Raw genomic sequence first — 7,517 nt, 5'->3', positions numbered from 1 at the left:
TAAAAACAAATTTTGACATCAATTTTTTAAAACTTTAAGTTCCAACTTCTCTTCCTCGCTCCTTTCCCACTCCCCACCCACAGGAGCTCAAGCAATTCAAAATAAGTTATACATGAATAGTCATGGAAAACATTTCTACATTAGCTAGGTTGTGAGACAAAACAGTCAAAAAACAAAACTTCAGATTAAGAAATTATCAAAGAGGGAAAAAAAAATTTTTAAATGTGTTTCCATCTGTTTTCAGATACTATCAGTTCTTTCTCTATAGATGGGTTTCAATTTTCATAAGTCCTTCAGGGGTGTATTAGATCATTGCCTTGCTGAAAATAACCACATGCTTCCCAGCTGATCATCTTACAGTCCATTTCACTCTGCTTCAGTTCATGTAGGTCTTTCCAGGTTTTTCTGATAGTATCCTGTTCATCATAACCTGTGTATAGTACCTTAAACTTGACAGAGAATTTTCTTCATAATAGCCCAGCAAAGTAGGTACCATATGTTTTGCCATTATAATCAATCATCATAACTATTTCCCTCTATTCTATTCCCTTCCCATGATATTTACTCTATTTTCTATCTTCTTTTAACCTATTCTTCCTCAAAAGTGTTTTACTTATGACTGTCCCCTCCCCTGCTCTGCACTCCCCCTTTTCACCCTTCCCTTCTTATCCTCTTCCCCTCCTACTTTCCTCTAGGGTTAAATAGATTACTCCTCCAAATTGGGTGTGAATGTTATTCCCTCCTTGAGCCCACTCTGATGAGATTAAGGTCTTTGAGATAATTCTGTGTTCTAAATTTTTCTTCCTCCTTCCCTCCTCAACCCTCCATATGAAATCAAATAATTCAATATGTCATACTTGTGTAGTAATGCAGAACATCTTCACCTTCCTTGAAAGTGTTTTTCTTTTTATTGCTCTTTCCCACACTTTACACTTCCCTCCTTCCCCCCCCCCCACCATCTCCCTTCCCTCCCTCAGGGCAAAATTATATTACTATACCTACTTGAGTATATATGTTAGTCCCTCTTTCAGCCAATTCTGATGATATTAAAGTTCATTCACTCCCCAACTCCTTCCCCCCTTCCCCTCCCCTCCATAAATGTTTTTCTTCTTTCTTTTATGCGAACTACCTCTCCCCAGACCATCTCTCCCCTTCCCCCTCCCCCAGTCTATCCCTCCTTCACCTCAACCCTATTTTAAAAAAATTAATAAAGTATTTTAATTTTTTCCCATTACATGTAAAGATAGTTCTCAACTTTTGTTTATATAAGCTTTCCAATTTCAAATTTTTCTCCCACCCTCTCCTCCCTCCCCCCTCCCCTAGACAGCAGGTAACCTGATATAGGTGATATATATATATATATATATATATATATATATATATATATATATATATATATATATATATCAATCACACACACAGATAATAACATTAAACATATTTCTACATTAGTCATGTTATAAGAGAAAAATCACAGCAATGAGGAAAAACCTCAAAATAGAAAAACAACAGCACCAAAAACAAAAGAAATAGTATGGTTCATTCAGCATCTATACGCCACAGTTTTTGTTTTTTTTTCCTGGATTTGGAGATGCTCTTCTGTACCATTGCATTGGTGAGAAGAATATAGTCCATCACAGTAGATCAACACACAATGTTGATGATACTGTGTACAATGTTCTTCTGGTTCTGCTCATCTCACTCATCATCAGCCCACGCAAGACCCTCCAGGTTTCTCTGAACTCCTCCTGCTCATTGTTTCTTACAGCACAATAGTATTCCATTGTATTCATATATCACAACTTGTCCAGCCATTCCTCAATTGATAGGCATTCCCACAACTTCCAATTCCTTTCCACCACATAAAGAGCAGCTATAAATACTTTTGTACATATGAGTCCCTTTCCCCTTTCCATGATTTCTTTGGGCAAAAGATCCAAAAGTGGTATTGCTGGGTCAAAGGGTATGCACAGTTTTATCACCCTTTGGGCATAATTTCAAATTGCTCTCCAGAATGGTTGGATCAGTTCACAGCTCCACCAACAATGCATTAGTGTTCGAATTTTTCCACAGCTTTTCCAACATTTATTATTTTCCTTTTTTGTCATTTTAGCCAATCTGATAGATGTCAGGTGGTACCTCAGAGTTGTTTTAATTTGCATCTCTCTAATCATTAGAGATTTAGAGCATTTTTTCATATGGGAATAGGTAGCTTTGGTTTCTTCATCAGAAAACTGCCTGTTCATATCCTTTGACCATTTCTCAATTGGGGAATGACTTGGATTCTTATAAATTGAATTTAGTTCCCTATATATTTTAGAAATGAGACCTTTATCAGAAGTACTGGCCATAAAAATTGTTTCCCAGCTTTCTGCATCCCTTCTAATTTTGGATGCATTGCTTCTGTTTGTACAAAATTTTTTTAATTTAATGTAATCAAAATCATCCATTTTGCATTTTATAATATACTCTATCTCTTGTTTGGTCATAAACTGTTTTCCTTTCCAAAGATCTGATAGGTAGACTATTCCTTTCTCTCCTAATTTACCTATGGTATCACCTCTTATGTCTAAATCATGTATCCATTTTGAACTTACTTTAGTATAAGGTGTAAGATGTTGGTCTGTACCTAATTTCTGCCATACTATCTTCAAGTTTTCCCAGCAGCTTTTGTCAAATACTGAGTTCCTATACCAGAAGCTGGGGTCTTTGGGTTTATCAAAGACTACATTACTAGTGACATTTACTACTGTGTTTCCTGTGCCTAGCCTATTCCATTGATCCTCCACTCTGTTTCTTAGCCAGTACCAGATAGTTTTGATGACTGCTGCTTTATAGTAAAGCTCCAGGTTTGGTACCGCTAACCCACCTTCCTGTGAATTTTTTTTCATTATTTCCCTGGATATTCTTGATTTTTTGTTTTTCCAGATGAATTCTGTTATTATTTTTTCTGGCTCTATAAAATAATTTTTAGGTAGTCTGATTGGTATGGGACAGAATAAGTAAATTAATTTAGGCAGTATTGTCATTTTTACTGTATTAGCTCTGCCTATCCATGAGCAATTGATATCTTTCCAGTTATTTAGATCTGATTTGATTTGTGTGAAGAGTGTTTGGTAGTTGTGTTCATAGAGTTCCTGGGATTGTCTTGGCAAGTAGACTCCCAAGTATTTTATATTATCTACCGTTACTTTAAATGGAATTTCTCTTTCTATCTCTTGCTGCTGAACTTTGTTGGTTATGTATAGAAATGCTGATGATTTATGTGGATTTATTTTATATCCTGCTACTTTGCTAAAGTCGTTAATTGTTTCAAGTAATTTTTGAGTTGATTCTCTAGGATTCTTTAAGTATACCATCATATAATCTGCAAAGAGTGATAGTTTTGTTTCCTCCTTGCCTATTCTAATTCCTATAATTCCTTTCTCTTCTCTGATTGCTAAAGCTAACATTTCTAGTACAATATTAAATAATAGGGGTGATGATGGGCATCATTGTTTCACTCCTGATCTTATTGGGAAGGCCTCTAATTTTTCTCCATTGTATATAATACTTGCTGATGGTTTTAGGTAGATACTGTTTATTATTTTAAGGAAAGCTCCACCTATACCTAAACTCTCTAGTGTTTTTATTAGGAATGGGTGCTGTATTTTGTCAAAAGCTTTCTCCGCATCTATGGAGATAATGATATTATTTTGGTTGATTTTCTTATTGATCTGGTTGATTATGTTAAGAGTTTTTTTAATGTTGAACCAGCCCTGTATTTCTGGTATAAATCCCACCTGGTCATAGTGTATTATCCTGGTGATCACTTGCTGTAATCTCCTTGCTAATATCTTATTTAAGATTTTAGCATCAATATTCATTAGGGAAATTGGTCTATAATTTTCTTTCTCTGTTTTTGCTTTGCCTGGTATCACCACCATATTTGTGTCATAAAACGAATTTGGTACAATTCCTTCTTCACCTATTTTTCCAAATAATTTGTATAATATTGGAATTAATTGTTCTTTAAATGTTTGGTAAAATTCTAAATTATCTCTTTTTGGAAGACTGTGTCTCTCTGTCTCTTTGCAGGTTCTGTAGTTTCAGAATCCATCCAGAGGCTTGATTTAATGTTCTTTTTGAGGGAACAGAAGGAGAGCTCAGGCAGCTTGCTGATTCCTCTCCACCATCTTGGCTCCGCCTCCTCACCTCAACCCTATTTTAAATATGTCATCATGGGTTACTTAGGTGGCATAATGGACAAAGCATCAGCCCTGGATCCAGGAGGCACCAACCCCAAATCCAGCCCCAGACATAAGACACCCTACCATGCTTGCCCCACAAAGAACAAAACATAAATGCTTTACAGATATCATTCCTTCATATTCAGTTCAGATCTATGTCTTCTGTGAATTCCTTACTGAGATAGTTCTTATGAGTCCAAAGTATTATCTTCCCATGTAGGAATGCAAACAGTTTGATCTTTTAATATCCCTCATGAGGTCTTTTTCCGGTTTACCTTTTTATGCTTCTCCAGGGTCTTGTAATTGAAAGTCAAATGTTCTATTCAGATCAGGTATTTTCAACACAAATGCCTGGAAGTCCTCTTTTTCATTGAATTTCCACTTTTTCCTCTGAAAGAGTATACATAGTTTGGCTGGGTACATGATTCTTGGCTGTAGTCCCAGTTCCTTTGCCCTCTGGGATATCATATTCCATGCCCTCTGGTCCTTTAATGTAGATGCTCCTAGATCTTGTTTTAGCCTTATTGGAGCTCCACAGTATTTGAATTCCTTTTTTCTAGCTGCTTGCAACATTTTCTCCTTGACCTGGGACCTCTGGAATTTGGCTCTAATATCCCTGGAGGTTTTCCTTTTGGGATCTCTTTCAGGAGGTGATCAGTAGATTCTTTCAATTTCTATTTTAGCTTCTGCTTCCAGAATATCAGGGCAATTTTCCCTAACAGTGTCTTGGAGAATGGTTTCTAAGTTCTTATTTTGGTCATGGTTTTCAGGTAGTCCAATGATTTTCAAATTATCTCTCCTGGATCTGTTTTCCAGGTCAGCTGTTTTTCCAAGGAGATATTTCATATCACCCTCTATTTTTTTTTTTTTTATTCAGTTGGATTTGCTTTACTGTGTCTTGATTTCTCATAAGGTCACTAGCTTCCATTTGTTCAATCCTAATTCTTAGGTAATTATTTTCTTGAGAAAGCTTTTCTATTTCTTTTCTCATTTGCCTTTTCAAACTGTTGACTTTTTTCTCATGACTTTCTTCCATTTATCTCATTTCTCTTTCCATTCTTTCCTCCATTTATCCTCTCTCTCCTACTTTCTCTTCAAAGTCCCTTTTGAGTGCTTCCATGGCCTGAGACCAATTCATATTTTTCTTGGAAGCTTTGAATGCTGGAGCTTTGACTCTGTTATTATCTTCTTCTTCTGAGGGTGTATTATGGTCTACCTTTCCCCCAAAGAAGTTTTCAATGGTCTGCTGCTTTCTCTGTTTACTCATCCTGGATGACTATTTCTTGGCTTTTAACTCCTTTTTAAATTGTAGTGCTGCTTCCAGGACACACTGTTTGAGCTACAGAGTGGCCAAGGGAGTCATTGGGATTCTTCTCAGCTTGCCTGGCTTGTGAGTAATCATGGCCGCTTTCTCTTTGACCCAGAAACAGAAGTCTGATTGAATTCTGATTCTCTATGGTTGGAAGCTTGGCATGCATGTGCCCCTCCCCCACTGGGCCACCACCACTTGATTCAGCCTACTGGCTCAGATCCAGGGTATTCTGCCTCAACTCCAGCAGAGACTGCTTCCACTTTACCCTGGCCTACTGACAAACCCTCTCACCAGTCCGTGCTCAGAGCCTCAGAAGCCGCTGGTGCTGAAGACTCTGATGGGTACTGGAAGCACCATCCAATCTTATCTGGGTCCAGACTGCATGCTGAGCTGTTCAGCCTGATCAGTAGGTCATCAGAATTACCCTCTTTTGCTGACAAATAGTCTCACTCTTCTTACATGCATTAGCCTGCTCTGTTTTTTTTTTAACTCCAGTTCTTTCAAGTGAGCCTCATGTGCTATGAACCCAAAGTCATGCCCCATCTTTGTATACTTCAATTGGACATTCAAATTTGTTAATACCTTCCTCAATCTTTGACACTTTCAACTGAATCCAAGACTCATTATGAGGTTTGATAAGAGGATGGGACCATATCCTTCCTATTTATGGAAGCTAACTTCTATTTAATGCAATAAAAGAAATCATTTACTTTATCACTGGCTAATATTGAACTCATAGTTCACTAATCTTTCCGGATATTTTCCAGAATAATTGATATCTATTCATTTTTCTCCCACCATTTCTTTGTGCAGTTGCGTTTTTTAAAAATCAGAACATAAGGCTTGATATTTATCCTTATTGAAATTAATCTTATTCTATTCAACTCAATTCTCTAATTCGTTAAAAATCCCTTTTGACTCCATTTCCATCATCCAGTCTGTTAGCTATCCCTCTCAGCTTCATGGCATCTGCAAATCTGATGTGCATATTGTTTATAACATTATCTAAGTTATTAATAAACATGTTAAATAATACAGAGCCTTAGGAAATTGTTTTTGAAAGAGACACTGAATGATTAATATTTTTTCTATTCTGTCCATCCAAGCAATTGGAATTCATATGATTCTAATATCATCTTTTCGTTATCTCTCCAACTTCTCCACAAAAATATCATGTGATACATTATCAAAAGCTTTCCTAAAAGCTATGTAAACTATATGCATAGCATTTTCCTCATTTCTACTTTAGTCATCTTGTTAAAAAAAGAAGTGAGAAGGGGCAGCTAGGTGGCACATGGATAGAGCCCTGGCCCTGAATTCAGGAGGATATGAGTTCAAATCTGGCCTCAGACACTTAATAATTACTAGTTGTGTGACCCTGCAAGTCACTTTACCCCAATTGCCTTCCCAAAAGAAAAAAAAAAGAAAGGAAATGAGGAAAGTCTGACACAATTATCACATAGAATGTACTTAATAACTGCTTGTTGACTTGAGTTGACTTGTCCTTGATATATCCATGCTGGAACATTTTAGTCACCCCTTCCCTTTAGATATATTTACTCTACCATCTTTTTAATGGTCCTTTAAAAAATATTCTCAGGAACTTTAAGTCAAGCTCACTGGTAAATGATTTATCGACTTTGTTCTCTCCAGTTTTTGAAAATCGATTAATTTGGCCTTCTCTCATTTTGGGAGCTATTGCTATCATTTTCCATGATCTTTCAGATATCACCAACATTGATTCTGTAATTATATTTTCTAGAACCCATGGATGCAGTTCATTTTGGCCAAGTGACAAATTCATCAAAGGCAGCTAAGTTCACTCTTACTATTTTCTCACTTATTTATTTATTTATTTATTTATTTGCAGGGCAATGGGAGCTAAGTGACTCGCCCAGGGTCACACAGCTGGTAAGTGTCAAGTGTCTGAGGCCAGATTTGAACTCAGGTACTCCTGAATCCAGGGCCGGTGCTTT

Source organism: Dromiciops gliroides, chromosome 1 (assembly GCF_019393635.1).
Source record: "Dromiciops gliroides isolate mDroGli1 chromosome 1, mDroGli1.pri, whole genome shotgun sequence".
NCBI lineage: Eukaryota > Metazoa > Chordata > Mammalia > Microbiotheria > Microbiotheriidae > Dromiciops > Dromiciops gliroides.
Note: the sequence above shows the minus strand (reverse complement) of the source record.